The sequence below is a fragment of the Echinops telfairi genome, unplaced genomic scaffold (genome assembly GCF_000313985.2).
Source record: "Echinops telfairi isolate 266 unplaced genomic scaffold, ASM31398v2 ScPeMD7_7424;HRSCAF=8462, whole genome shotgun sequence".
Classification (NCBI taxonomy): Eukaryota; Metazoa; Chordata; class Mammalia; order Afrosoricida; family Tenrecidae; genus Echinops; species Echinops telfairi.
Window position 1 is genome coordinate 88,041,953 of NW_022111324.1, and position 16,112 is coordinate 88,058,064.

General features: G+C 38.5%; 1 non-coding gene and 1 pseudogene across 1 annotated transcript; both read right to left on the reverse strand.

Annotated features, from left to right (window-relative positions):
* Window positions 1-10,365: 10,365 nt before the first annotated feature.
* Window positions 10,366-13,812, reverse strand: LOC101655161 (annotated as a pseudogene).
* Window positions 10,552-10,715, reverse strand: LOC115872514. Its single transcript, XR_004047912.1, has one exon. It is a non-coding gene; the product is annotated as a U1 spliceosomal RNA (small nuclear RNA).
* Window positions 13,813-16,112: the final 2,300 nt, after the last annotated feature.

The window sequence follows — 16,112 nt, forward strand, 5'->3', positions numbered from 1 at the left end:
AGGTCACAAGAGATGGGCCAATGCACCAGTTCTACTCAACCAGCTAGAACCTGCAGCCCCACTAAGTAAGTGGTCTACACAGTAGGATCAATGAAACTCAACCTGGTATTCTTTTTCTTCCGAAGATATATTTTAGAAAGTGATTTTGCATTTTCTTTCATATTTAACTCCAGATGCGTTTCCTCTTATACATATAGCTTGCACATGAGGTGAAATGTGGAGTGGTATATATTCATTAGGCTGCAATGTTTCTTGTGCCATACTTATTTGTAAGTTAGAGCAGAGACACTGCCTAGTTTTTCAGGGAAGGCTGAGTGTGCTTCTCTGAATTGATGGTTTTCCTCAGGCAAGGCTGTGGGCGAGGTGGATTTCTGATGCTGCTGGAGAATCTCCAATGAAAGCCAAAGTGAATCCTTCCGTTTGAAGGTGGGAGGACGGACAAGGTAAGTTCTCAACTGTGTGATTCAATATGTTGTTGCTCACTTCGGAGTCATAAGATCCAAGCATGCCAACATATTTATTTATCAACCTCTGTGTGCAAAGTGCTTGCTGTGTGTGAAGAACAGAAAATGAATTGTGAGGTACAGTAACTGCCTGTTGGAAACTCATGCACCTATGGCAGCATAGCATATGAAGGGCAGGTCATATGAAGACGAAATAGTAAGCAACAAGGTATTCATTCCTGTCCACTACCTGGCCTCTGCTTTCCTAACTCTTGGTGCACTCACTCTGTCCCTCTCCCACCCAGGCCCTGAGTCGATTCTGACAGGAATTTATAAGTAGCTCTAACCTCTTTCACTCATAATATTTGTGGGATGTTGTGCAAAGTCTGAGTAGTTTGTGACACACAGCAAATAGATGTTTGAATGCATGTATGCATTTACTTAGGTCACAAAATGCATGTAAGCATACCCTATCGCCAGGGAGGCAGAAGGTATATAAAAGGGGAGTGTGGTACACATGAAGCAGACAAGAGAATACCTTTTGACAGAAAAATGCTTTGCTGGAGCCTTGAAAGAGCTTTCCATGTGGACTTGGGTGGTCTCCAGGAAGAGGGGACAGAAACCTGTATAAATTAGAATGGCATCAGGCCACCTGGCTTGTTTGAGTTGGCATGTGTTTAAGGGTGAGTTGGCTAACATTCAGACTTCACTGGCCGACCATGTGGATTTCCTTGAAGGGATACACACTGGTTTAAATCATATGAAAGCCCTGGCAGGGGACAATAAGTGAGTTAGTTGCAAAATGAGTAAATGAATGAATGAGTGGGCTTTAACCTTTATCACTGCGGAACACAGCTAGACCAAGTGGGGTCTAGTGGGGTGAGCCTGCTGGGAAATTAATGAAAGTCAACCTTCAGCCCCTTCACTTGCTTAGGCCACAAAGAGGTCTTAGCAAAGTATTCACAAGGCATATGTTTTCTAAATATTTGTCAAAATAATATATTTTTGTGTTCTTTTAAAAAGGTAGATACTAAAAATTAGATTAGCTTCAGGACCCTAAAAACCTGGATCTACCCCTGTCTATCAATACTGGAGGATGAGGGTGCCCTGAATTCACAGTTCACACATCCTCTGCTGCTGATCATTTTGAGCGCTGATATCAGACACTATCTTTCCCAAAGTCCACTGCTTGTGCTGATGATTAGAGCTTTGTTAGTTGTCATCAATTCTGACGTATGGCAACCGCATGTGCTCCATTGGATTTTCACCGGCTGATTTTTCAGAATTATTAGGCAAGCCTTTCTTTCAAGGTACCTCTTGGGGGATTGAGTTCCTAACCTTTTTGTTCTTAGCCTTTTGCATCAGCTATTAAGGTTATAGGTGGAGGGGAGGTAGAACCTGAAAAGAATTCTAAGGATTGGGATTGTAGGAGGCGAAAGAAAGCAGATGTCTATACGCAGAGCAGTAGAGGGAGGGAGTCAAGCTTGGCTAGTGGTGAACGGTCCCACTGGGCATTACAGAGAGTAGTGGGGTCTGAGTCCAGCAGGCAGACCTATGTTGTGCAGTAGCTCTCAAATGGAAGGCGTGAGAAACAGGAACAAAATATACTAAAGTGAAACAAACTCTGAATAAAAATAAATTGAATTTACAGGGACAAGTAGCGCTTCCTGTGCAGTTTATACAGTGGCTTGATGATATGCTGTTCAGTCTGCTAAAGGGATGATAAGAGACCGCTATGGAAATGTGGCAACATGGAGCTGACACTCTGATGGATTTCCCTTATAGAAGAGGTTTTAGTGGTGCTGATTCTAGCCTGTTGAGGCAGAGCCACCGCTGCCCCAGGCTTTTTGGATGGCATCCCAAGCAGGGGGTCGTGCCATCACATAGATGTTAGAGAGCAGGCAGACAGTCCTTGGGCACGAGAGATATAAATAGAGACACAGGAAAAGGAGGAAGGAGCTATCAAAAATTTAAAGCATGCCTTTTGTGGCTCTTTGTTGACCACTTCTGTTACTCATAATTATTTTACTTAGAAAATATGCTTAATTGTCTTCTTGTTGATCCTTGGCCCTGATTTTGCTGGAGGCGTCCAGTGCCCTTGCCTAACTCCTGATCCATTGTAAAGCCACGTCCTGCACCAGGTCCGTTTTGTGGTGGTCATGATTAGGACACTTAGTTGGTCCTTTTTTGGTGCCTACTGTCTGCAAAATTAAATTTCTTAGCTTGGCATTCAAGTCTTATTTCCATAACCTTCCCATCTCTACGAACCCAACCCCCATCCATGCCTTGATCAAGTTGAAGTGATAGCTTTTCCTCATCTACCTTCTTACTTTCCAACTTCGACACTTTTCCCCCAGCACAGGCCTCTGTGTGGAATAATCCTACTTCCATCATTGCGTGTGTCAATTCCACTACTTCTCCAAAGTCAGTTTTTCATGCAATTGTTCAGACTCTTTCAGTAGCTAAAAGTAACCTCTTCCTCCCCGTGCTTCTGTGGTGCACAATTTTGTTTTTTTTAGTCCTTGATCCTCGCCATGATTATTTTTGTTTTACTTCCAGGAGCCATCATCAGCCTGCCATATGACTTTATGACCTCTGGTTCATTGGCCTCCACAGCCACAAGCCCAAACTGCTCACCTTGGATACATTCACCTCCGCGCCCACCATCCTGCGGTCTTCCCATTTCCTGATTCATCAGCCTCTCCCACAAGTGAGTCAGGATAAACCTGACATCTGATCACAGACCTGAAATGGATTAGATTTAACTACTTGTACAATTGTGTGAGCCATTTTTTGGATGTAAATTGCTATCTATCTATGTACCACATGGCTTTTGTTTCTCAAGAGAAACCAGAATTTAGAGAACATTTCAAGAACAGTTTTAATACTTTGAACACCAAGGACACAAGACCAGCTAAGCTGTGGGATGACATCAGGGATATCATACACGAAGAAAGAAAAAAATCAGAAATATAGGAAAAAAGACAAGACTAAAGTGTATGTTAGATGAGAACTTGAAACTTGCTTTTGAATATATAGCAGCTTAATCAAATTGAAGAAATTAAATAAAAGGGCTAAACAGATAATTTCAGAAAACACAAACAATATTATAAAGAAATGAACAACGATATGGAATTAATAACTCAAAAAAGGAAGAACACTCGACAGATATCAAGCTGAAATAATTAAAGAAAAAGTTCAAGTCTTGAATTGAAATATGGAATGATTCTATGCGCAAAAATTTGAATGATATAGGAAGCATCAAAGAAGGTAGAAGACACACACATTAAAGTACCAAAAAAAAAAAAATAATCAAGAGGAAGCACGTGCTCAAGAAACAATGATATAGAAGGAAGAAGTCCAAGCTGCATTGAAGGCTTTAGTGAAAAATAAGCTTCCAGGAATTGACAGATTACCAATTGAAATGTCTCAACAAATTGATGAAGCACTGGAAGCACTTACTAGTCTATACCAAGAAATTTGGAAGACAGTTACCTGGCCAACAGACTGGAAGAGATCCCTATTTGTGCCTTTTCCAAATAAAGGTGGAAAAACAGAAAGTAAAAATTATCAAACAGTATCATTAATATCACATGAAAGTAAAATTTTGCTGAAGATAATTCAACAACAATTATAGCAGTACATCAACAGGAAGTAGAATTAAGATAGATCTTGGCTGAAAGTGGAGAATACCAGAAATAGGTTTCTTTGCATTTTATAGACCATGCAAAGGCATTAAGCTGTGTGGATCATAATAAACTATGAATATTAGGAGGAATGGGAGTCCCAGACACTCATTGCAGTCATGTGGGAACTATACATGGAGCAACAGGCAGTTGTTCCAGCAAAACAAGGGAATACTGAATGGCTTAAAATCAGGAAAGGTAAATGGACTTGGAGTCATACGACAAACAAGTTCACTTCAAACAATAACAAAAAAGATAATAATAAAATAAAATCAGGAAAGGTGTGCATCAGGGTTGTATACTTTGCATATTTAATCAAGCTGTATGCTAAGTAAATGATCCAAAAAGCTGGGGTACCTGAAGGAGAATGCTGCATCAGGATTGGAGGAAGGCTTCTTAACCTGTGGTATCCTGATACGACAATCTTGCTTGTTGCGAGCAAGGAAAACTCGAGACACTTGCTGATGAATATCATAAACTGCAGTCTCCAGTGTGGACTGTAACTGTGACTGTAAGTCAACGACAAGAAAAGCAAAATTCGAACAGCTGGACCAGTAGACAACATCATGATGAATGGAGAAAAGACTGTAGTTGTCAAGAATTTTCTTTTACTTGGATCCACAGGCAATGCTCATGGAAGCAGCTGTCAAGAAATCAATCTATTGCATTGGGCAAATCAGCTGCCCAAGATTTCTTTAAAGTTTTGAAGAGCAATGATGTCACTTTGAAGACCAAGGTGCACCAGATACAACCCATGATATTTTCGGTCTCCTCTTAGGCATGTGAAAGTTAGACAGTGACTAAGGAAGAACAAAGAAAAGTGGATGCATTTGAATGATAGCATTGGCATATAATATTGGAAGTATTGTGGACTGTTAGAAAAAGAAAAAAAATCTGTCTCGTAAGAAGTACAGCCATAATGCTCCTTAGAACAAGGCGTGCGAGACTTTGTCTTAAGTACTTCGGACATGCTATCAGGGGAGAGCAGTCTCTGGAAAAGGACATCGTACTCAATAAAGCAGCAGGCCTGTACAAAGGAGGAAAACACTCAGCAATGTGTATTGGCACAATGTCTGCAACCGTGGGCTCAATCTTAAAACAATGGTGAGGATGGTGCAAGGCTGGGCGGTGTTTCGTTCTGTAGTATATAGGGTGGTTAGGAATTGCAGCTTACTCAAGGGAACAACTCATTGCCATCAAGTTAATTCTGACTCATGGTGGCCTTACAGTAATGATGAATAAAGTTGAACATCTTTTCATGTGCCTATTGATCACTTATTTACAACATTTGGGTAAATACCTAATTAAGATCTTTGTCTATTTTTAATTGGTTTAGTTGTGTTTTCGTTGTTGAGCTGTAGTTCCGCATGCATTCTTGTCACAAAGCTCATGTCAGATGTTTCCCAAATATTTTCTCTTCCTCTGTGGGTGGGCTCTTCACTTTCTTGACAAATTTCTTTAATGTACAAAAGTGTTTAATTTTGATGAAGTTCAATTAATCTAGTTTGTCACATATGCTTTTGATAGTATATCTAAATAACCATTGTCAAAAACTAGTCTTCAAGCTTTACCTCTATGTTTTCTTCTAATAGTTTTTTGTCATAGTTTTAAAAAACGTAACCCCCACCCCATAAATGTGGTTCTATTTATCTCCTTCCTTCCATTCTTCAGCCTCCTCCCACTAAAATTTCCTATCCCTCCCCTCTTCCTGCCCCTGCCCCAGTTCCTGGCCTCCTCAGAGCCATTTAAGTGAGATGTCAGCTAAGTCCACATGGAAGAGCAACACCATCATCAGTCACCATAGGTTTGTGAAACATATAATTCAAAGTCGAAGGAGGAATTAGCATCAGAGTCTAAATTGTGAGAATCCGGTTTGCAGAAGGCGATGGAAGACAGTGGGAGCCCAAGATTTATTTGTGGGATCTACATAGTATACAAACTTCCAATGAACTCCCTCTATCTTCAGTTGAGGGAAGGAAGGAAAGTGGCTACTAAACAGAGTGGAGAGATGACTGTAGAAGATCAAAGGCATAAATCTGACTTGAACAGTTAACACTTTGTCAGATGATCCTCCCTCTGATGCATGCTGCACTTGATTTAGTTTCAACATGTTCTGTATTTTTGTTTTGTTTTGTTTGTTCATATCTCAGAGGTGTAATGTCATTGGGGGTCAACCTCTTGCAGTTGTGTTACATGTTTTCTGTGTTTTGGAATATGAAATGCAGGATTGCAAGGGACAGCAAATAGAATAATGGTTTCAGAGGTGGGGACAAAAGGGTGAGGGGTGGGTTAAGAGGGAGATGACTTCAAGGAGTCCAGGAAGAAAATTAATGCTTGGAAACTGATTGTGGTAGAAATTACGCAATTCTGTTTAATGTGATTGAACTCCAAATTAATAATAAATTAAAAAATAAAATAAACATAAATAGTGGTGTCATTAAAGATTTATCTTGATAAGATTGATTAACTTTGCTAACAATAATGGTCTCTAGTTTTGTCCATGTCTTTCGGTGTTTAAGAGTCATCATCATTTTTTATGGGTGCATAATATTCCATTGTATGAATGTACTTAAGTTTGTTTATCTATAATCAGAGCTTTTGGTTGTTTCCATGTTCTTGCTGTTATAGAAATTTTTAAAATACACATAGGTGTGCATATGTTTGTTCATGTTGTGTTACTTATTTCTTTAGGGTATATACTGGTTTTAATTTTTATATCTAAGTCATAAATCAATTTTGAGTTAATTTTCATGTTTGATGTAAAGTATGGAGTCTTCATCACTCTTTAGCAAGTAGAGATCCTGTTGTCCTGCACTATTTGTTCATGAAACTATTATTTCCCCATAAAAAGAATGTGGCACCTTTTAAGGAAATCAATTAACCATAGATGAGTGGATATACTTCTGGATTCTCAGTTCTAATCCATTAGTCTATACGTTTATCTTTATGTCTTATGACTACTGTTAGCTTTGTAGTGTGATTTTCCTCTTATTTCCTTGTTTTGCTTTTGCTTTTCATAATTGCTTTGGCTATTCAAGGTCCCCTACATTTCCACATAAATTTAAGGATTGTTATTTCTACTTCTACAAAGAAGACTGTTGGAAAGTTGGGATTGTGTTGAATGTGTAGCTCTCTGAGGGGAGTATTGATATCTTAATAATATTAACTTTTCCACTTCATGGATACAGGATGTCTTTTGATTTATTCAGGTCTTTAATTTCTTTCAACAAAATTTTATCACTTTCATTGCACAAATCTTTGATCTTCCTGGTTAAAATTATTTCTAGACACTTTCTTATTTTACCTACAATTATAAAATGAATTGTTTTATCAATTTCCTTTTCAGATTGTTCATTGCTGGTGTATAGATGCATAACTGATTTTTGTGGGTTGATTTGTGTCCTAATACTTTGCTAAATTCATTTATTAGCTCTAGTGGCTTTCTTATTTACTCTTTGGATTTTTTATATACAAAGTCATATCATGAGGGAAATAGGGTAATTTTACCTCTTTTTTATAAATTTTAATTTACTTCTATTGCTTGCCTAATTCCTCTGTCTAATATCTTCACTACAATATTGAATAATAGTAGTGACAATAAGCATCCTTGTCTTGTTCATGAGCTTAGGAGGAAACTTTTCTCTATTGAATACAATGTTTTCTGTGTAGATTATTACCTTGTTTTTCCACATGTGTACATTTTTTCACAGCTTAACATGATATTCTGTAGTAACACACACATATTTGCAGTTACTTTACTGTGTACTAAGGCATGGTTATTTCTAATTTTCATGCTGACATTTAACAGTTGAGGAAACTGTGTTTAGGAAGATTAATACAGATTAATAAGCTCATGTAAGACTACAAAACTACAGAAGCCTGCTTGATTTAAAAACTCAATCCCATTTTACTCTAGTGGCTCATACCTAACTAGCGTTGTACATTTAAATGAACTAGAGGGAATCTAAAAAGGAGATGTATTTAATTTTTAATCAAAGAAAAAAATATATATATGTAGTTCAAAAAAACCAGCAGCGTTTACTTGCCTCTTGTCTACCCAATTTCTGATTTTCTCTCTCCAGACAACCAATTTGAACTCTCAACTGCTTATCAGTTATCTCTGTTTTCATGAATACCGTGTTTCCATTGCTTTCTTGACTTTCCTGTAGTGGGTCTCAATGGACTCTCCATTACACAGAGCCCTCAGTGGTTAAAGAAATAAACCTGGTGCGGGTAAGTCTATTCCCACTTAGAGTGACTCTACAGGACAAAGTCCATTGCCCCATTGTGTCTCCACAGCAACAAGCTTTACAGAAGCCGAATGCCACTTCTTTCCCCACACCAGGGGATGGTGGTGACTCCGTCAGCAACCACAGCCTTGCATTTGACCACTGCATCACCAGGGTGCCTCCTTGTTGACCTACTTAGAAGTAAGGATTGACCATGGCAACTGCAACAATGGGATCAAGAATCAAGGGTTGTGAAGAGGGAGTAAGCAAGACCTGGCAGTGTTTCTTCTGTTGTACACAGGGTGGCTGAATTAGAACTGACTTCATGGCAGATCACAACAACAATAGGACTAAGTTTATTATTATTATTATTATTATTATTTTTTTACAAAACTGAAATAGGGTGGATTAAGTTGAAATTTGAGCTTGAATTACCCAAGCTTCAGTTTGGCCAACAGGCTAGAGACCAGATCTGAATTACTACTGTTTCACAGGTCTACCTGAATCTCCCTTCAAAAAAATTTCTATAGGAAAATGTACTTTTGAGGTCAAGAAAATGCTATCTATCTATCTATCATCTATCTATTTGACAAAAGACTCCTTACATTTAAAAATGAGTATTTATAGAAAAAGTGTGGTTTTAACAAATTCTAAAATGCCAACATAGGACCAATTCCACATGGCACAAAACATATAGGAGTACTTCCGGAGAATAGCAAATGATTACTTAATATATCTCTTCCCACTCTGAAAAAAAAAGAAGAATGTGGACACAATGACATGCTACATATCCTGTGAAAACCAATACGTGCTAATACCAGACAAGACATCAAAACTTCAAAGAGGGCTAGTATCAGGAAGCCATGAAATGGCAGACTCAGAACTCAGAAGTACCTACAGAGAAACACCCCATAAGGATTTCTCAAACTTACCCAGTACCCAAAAAGACTGGGGATTTTTTTCAAAGCTAATGTTTACAAATTTTTCTACAAAGCAACCTCAACACCTTCAAAGTACTCTCCATTTCACTTAATACATTTGTCCAATCTGTGATTCCATTCTTGGAAACATTTTACAATCTCATCTGTTTGGATGGCTGACAGCACCTCCCTTGTTTTTTTCTTCACCTCTTCTATGTCATCAAATCGTTGTTCTTTCATGTCCCTCATCATTTGTGGAAACAAAAAGAAGTCACGTAGGGCGAGGTCAGGTGAGTAAGGTGCATAAGGCAAGAGAGAATGCTGTTTTGTGCCCCAAACTGGCACAATGAGGACTATGTCAGCAGGTGTATTGTCATGGTGGCAAAACCAGTTCCCTGTCTGCCACAAATCAGGCTTTTTTTTTGTCATACACATTTAAGCAATCTTTTCAGAACCCCTAAATAAAAAGCTTGATTGAGAGTGTGACCTGGTGGAATGAACTTCAAATGTACTATGAGTCGAGATTTTTGTTCATTTGGGAAGTTGACAGGCATCCAGGATGTCCACTCTGCCCCAGCACAATTGTGGTGTTTTTTATGGCTACCACTGGTATATGTAGTTCTAAAATAAAAAAAAAAGCCATGTTTTACATCTTTGCAGGATGTAGGGGCCATTTAATTTTTCTCAAGCACAAATATTTAAATTTTTGTATGTAGAGGATTAGCATGCAAAAGGAGAAGAAAAAGATCCTCAATATTATGCAGAAAGAAAGCAAAGTTACAAGTACCAACCTTGACAGGAAAATCCTTACTATGCATACCTACTTGCTTATCCTCACATCGAAGTAAACAGTTAAAAAAATGGCAGCTTAAGAAAGTTCCTGACCTCGCCCTACGTGACTCTTATTTTTAAGGGTATATACATGGAGAACATTTAGTTATATTATGAAATAAATACAGCACTGTAAGATAAAGGAAGACCATTACAAATGGAGTTTCAGCCTTTCTGCCCCTACGCACTACAACGATCTTTAACCACTGAACAGAATCTAAACAGTTAGGGAAGGATCTTTAGTCTCCTAGTCATTTCACATTTCAGGTTGCTCAGCAGATACCTGTGATTCTGAGGGCTCAAATCACTGGTGGGAGTTTGTTCTGTATCCTCAGCTTTTTAGAAGCTTTTCTCCATAAAAATGATCTGTGTGAAGTGCCTTCTACCTTCCTCATCCAAAAGAACGAGATTCAAAAATTTCCTTACTGATTTTTTTTTATTACAGGGGAGAGCATGCACACAGTCCCCCACCACCATGAATTATGCAGTCGAGTCTCCCACATTTGGGGAAATTGCAGGGGTCAGCACACCCTGAGTGCATTGGATCAACCTCGCCCTTGGAAAACCACCTTCATAATCATGGTGTCTCCCCTGCCAGGTAAGTATCCTTACTGAATTTTTTTGTTTACATCTCTCATTGTTGGAGTTGGCTCATACCCCATGAAAAATAGTCTTAATTCATATTTTACTGGTGCGCCATCCATTATGTCATATTTGGCAGTGGTCTCTGTTTCTGTTCTGGTAATGGGTCTGATTCCTATGATCTCTTTTTGATACACTGTAACTCCACATGTTGGATTTTTTATTCTTACTAATGAATAAAAATTTCCAACACACACATACTTTAAGTGATACTTTGATTTCTATTCCAATTCCACATGTAGGCAATCTTCAATGCCATCTTAATAGAGTTGTTAACATCAGGACAGGTGGCAACCTGGTGTACAATAAGATCATATTCTTTTACCAATCTGCCAGTCTTCTTACTTTTGTCATCTTAAGGAAATACTTCAAGTGAACATTGGTACCAATGTAAGACTCAGATGGCCCTACAACTTGCATGAATTCAAAATCATCACTTCTGCTCTGAGTCAATTCTTCAGGTAAAGCCAGATCTTTCATTCAGTTTACACATCCGTGACTATTATGTTTATCATTGGAAAGCTCAATTTGACCTAAAAATTCAGTTCTGAATCCTTGGTGGTCTAGCCTCTTTCCAGGCTGCTTGAAGGGGAGGCTTACCTTTTCTGAAATGGACTCTCCGTCATAGAAGAAGTGGTCTTTTTCTACTTTGCCGTCTTCGCTCTTCATTTCTGCCATTGTCTGGGCTTCCCCATCAGTAAGGACAATGTTGATCTCACAAAGGGGACCAAAATAGCCTCCAAGGAACTCCTTCCCCCACCCCCACTTCCCTTTTGATCATTTAGAGAGCTTTGAAGATGTTAGACGCTCAATAACTTCTAACAGAATTAAATTGGAGGTTTTCAAGCATTATTTTCTTAAAGGATCAAAATACATAATGGTGGTCTGGAGCAATTAACTTTGTTCCCTGTGAGATTGTTGTCAAACTAACAATTGACTAAAACACTTGGTAAAAATCACAAGAGAAAGGTGGGTAAGAATGGTAAAGAAGATCTCTGTTTCCCTCTTGAGTGTCCCAGTGTGGGCACCATGACTACCTCTAATTTCCATTGGAGAGCCAGCCAGTACTGTGCATCATTTCAGACACATGTGGGCTACCAGAAAATGGACCAGACTCCAAATTGGAAGATGAATTCTGGCTTAGATTCTATTTAGCAGAAGCCTCTGGAATAGTTGCTTTTTTCGTTCAGCTTACTTCCACACCTGTAAAATCATGGTTGCAGTAAGAACTTATCAACCCACTGAAATGTGTGTAGGATAAAGTAATGTACCAGGCCAAAAAAAAATGCTTCAAGTTACTTAGAAGGAAGAAAAATCATCATATTTACCCTTCAAAATGCTTCAGGATGACTATGATACTTACTCCTAGATTCCTTTTACATCCTTAGCTTACCTCTATCACAGCCTCATTGCTTGTTTTTAAATTATGTATGTACTTGTTAATATCTACTACTAAATTGTGAGCTCTTTGAAGGAAGATGAACTGCCTCTTTTGCTCTTATTCCTAGGACCTAATAAAGTGAATGATACCCAGTAAGTGTTCCAAAAATCCTAGCTGAGTGAATTGCCTACGCAGGAATCTACCACATCCTTCTGATTTCCCTACAGTCTGAATTACCACCAGAAGAATAATTAGAGTTGTAGAAGCCTGAGGACCAGGTTATTTTTCATTGCATTTGAAGTATTCTTGCTTTCTTCATTTTGCAACCTCCAGGGCACCCAGCGGATGGACTTGACGGTAGTTTCCGACTTGGAGATCAAGCAGAAAAGGTCTTGTCAATTGATCGTGGGAGGACATTTTTTCTTGGTGAATAGGCAAAAAGCTGAGAGTGTTTCACTTTAAAAACAAACAGAATTGACGATGTTGATTGTGAAACAAATCTGATGGAGTGAGTGCCCTTTTTGGTCTTTAGGCAAAAGTACCCCAGGAGAGGACTGTGCATCTAATTCAGAGATTTAATAATTCCCTGATAGATCCTCCTAATGAATGCTAGAGATTTATTTTGGGAGGAGAAAAGATTTGGTTTTTTTGTTTGTTTTCATGTTGTTGTTGGGTTTTTTTTTTTAAGCAGTAGTTACAAGCATAGTGATTGGATTTTGTGAAAGATTCTGGATAATAGAAATTTTGGTTAAAACAAAAGAATTGTCATCTCATCATCCCATCAACACACATTACTTGTGTGGCAGGCATTCATTGGGAAGCATCACTCAGATCCTCTTTCAATGCAGGACTCATTGTACCAGGTAGGAATCCCTGGCTGGACAGATAACATACTCAGCTGCTGACTCCAAAGTTGGAGGTTTGAGTCCACCCACCCAGAGACTATTCAGAAGAAAGCCTTGGGGATCAACTTCCAAAAAAATCAACCAATGAAAAGCTTATGGAACACCGTTCTACACTGACACACATGGGGGTTTTATGAGACAGAATCAATCTGATGGCTTCTTTTTTTGTTTTAGTGCTAGGTGTCGGCAGTGTGGCAGTGGATGCCATCAGCTTCAGAGGGTTGCCTTATCTGGAATCATGCCCTGTCCTAGGGCACCCCACATACAACGACTGACTAATTTTGGAAAATATAAAGACTTGGCCATCATGACCCAATGTGGACCACCATGCGTCTGAGGTTATTGTTAGCTCAGAGCTCCTTATGGAGTTGGCTGTTGTTGGACCTCTTTACAGCTTGGTTTCTCTCTTGGACCAGCCCTGCTCTCTCCCTTTCTGCTCTAGAGTGCTGATTTCAGAACACACCTTGATAAACACCCTACTGACTTACATTCGACTCAGAGTCTGCTTCCTGAGGAAATAAACCTTCAAAGAAGTCCTTTTCAAATGCCACTGTGGACGGGTTTTGAATCTAGACTATAGGTGTGTATGTACTATTTTGAACTTTAGATAGAATTATATATGGTATATACCCACATCTTATATGGTATATGCCAAACCTTAATACATATTTAGTAAATATTTAAGATCCTGTCATTGAATTAACCCTTAAATTGTATTTGAAGGCCATGTATCTGAAGACAGCTCACCTTGGTGATATCCTTCTGCAATATGCATTGGTTGCAGAAGGTGACCTTCCCAGTAAAGACAGCGTAGTGCTCCAATTAGTGTGTATAGATTCCTGACATTAGAATCTGATGCCAACGCACTCAGCTAGCTAGTGAGTGAGCTAGAATTAGAAGTAGTGTCCCTGTTCTCAGTTCAGGTCACTTTGCACAACTTTTCTGCTGAGTGCAGGTGCCGTGTTTTCAACAGACTGGCCTGTGAGGCAGGAACTGAGCGCTAATATTGAAGAAAATGTTTCTGGAAAACAAAATGTTTAATTGCTAAAAAAAAAAAGAAAAGAAAATGTCAGGATTTATGTCTCCTGTTAGATGGTCAAATCCAGCATTTCATGTTGATTTGAAATCAGCAGCGATCCGATCCTAGGCCAGCAGACACGGGCAAATTTTGTTTTTTTGGGTTTTATTTTTTTCTGTTCCAGAGAGTGTCCTGGCTGAGATTTACTGAGCAGGCCAACCCACTCCAAACCTGTTTCTCTGGAAAGGTAAGAGGTAGGCTGAAGTTACGGGATCCATCACTCCTTTTTGCAATTGGTAATGCCAAATGCAGTGGAGGTCTGACAGATTGTATAAAAAATTGTTCACAATTTGTGGGAAAAGAACTGAGCTGAAAGTCAGACACTTTTTTCCTGATTCCAGTTCATCCTCTAGCCATTATGTCACAGGACAAAATAGTTCATTTATTTATAAAATATAAAATTCTTTTATAGACAAGATGGCATTGAATTAGATGCTCTTCAAGGTCTTTATGACCAAGAATTGTAGTAGGGGCCTTTCATGGAATTTTTTGAAAATGGTCATTGTATCTTATTTTCATGAGATAAAGGGGTGCTTTAGTTATTAAAGCATATAATATCTTTGAGGTTAGGCATCTAGTCTTCCATATTATCCCATTTCACTAAATCCCAATAAACACTACTTTAGTACTTGACGAACTCAATACTTTACTTACTATAAAATGTGTAGCAATTCATTCTAACACACTGGATGAAGGCAAGGAGTCATAAGTCTACTAATACTGCTCATATTTCTAAATTAGAAATAAAACTCTGAACTAAAGCTTTGAACCTTGAACTCTACAAAATTGAGGGTAGCCAATTTTAATACAAGTGATTATATAGGGGTTTACAGTTTCAGATTATGTTGCCATATATTGTTAAATTCTCAAACTATTCTGTGTATGAGGTCTAATTAATATTTTAATTATAAAAGTGAAGTAAATGATCTCTATGTATTCTTGCTTGTACTTCCTTGGCCACAGCATCATTGCCTGTAAAGACAGATCATTGTTACAAGGTAATGGAAGGAGAATGCCTGTCAATGGTCACCTTGGAATGATCTTTTTAGAATAGAAACTCAGAAATGTATTTTTAAAGTATTTTTTTTAGGAATGGGTTTTTAGGTACATATGTTTTTGTGACTGTTAATCCATACTGACAAATTGTTTTTCTAACTGGATACACTGACTCATAATGCCACTAAGCATATGTCAGCATGCCCATTTTTTTTGCTCAATCCATATGAGAAATGACTGGGTAAAGGGTTCAGGGACATTAAATGATTGATATACAGCTAGTTGGTGTGTTATAGTCTCCTGACTTCAGGTCCTCTTTTGTCCCCAAATTTATGAAGATTACAGCATTGCTTAGATTCTCTTGCTCTCTCTTCCTATCTCTTTTTTCTTTCATCTTTTGTATTTTCTTTTCTGCCTTATTCATTGAGATACCACAATATGCCAGACACTGAATACATACAAATGTAAGACGTTATCTTTTGGGAGCATTTTTCAATGTCTTGAAATGTTTTCCTCATGTACTATTTGGGACACTAATCTCTCCTAGCGTAGTAACCCTTCATAGGTCAAATGGATGGGTAGGAGAATGAATCAGAATAGGGTATGCACAGAGTCCTCCTGGTCAAGGGGAAAAATGTTGGATATTTTCATCCTCTTCCTCTGTTTTTGCAGCTGCAATGTGTTAAGCTAAAAGACACTGATCTTGCATTAGAGGAGGCCTCACATTACATGAAAGTGGAAGTTGTTGGATTACAGGAAAAACAGACTGATTTTGCTCTAAATCTTAGACAGGTATCAGGGTACAATCCTTAGGCTTCATCTCTTTTCCAATCCACTCAGAGTCTAGGTCCCTCCACCAACCCAAAGAACTATATGAACCATCCATACGTTGATGATTTCTCAATGTGTATCTCCAGACTAATTTATTTCCAGAGGCTCAGATTTGTATTCACAACTGTCATTTCAGTATCTCCACTTGGATGACTAATAGGCAGCACAAA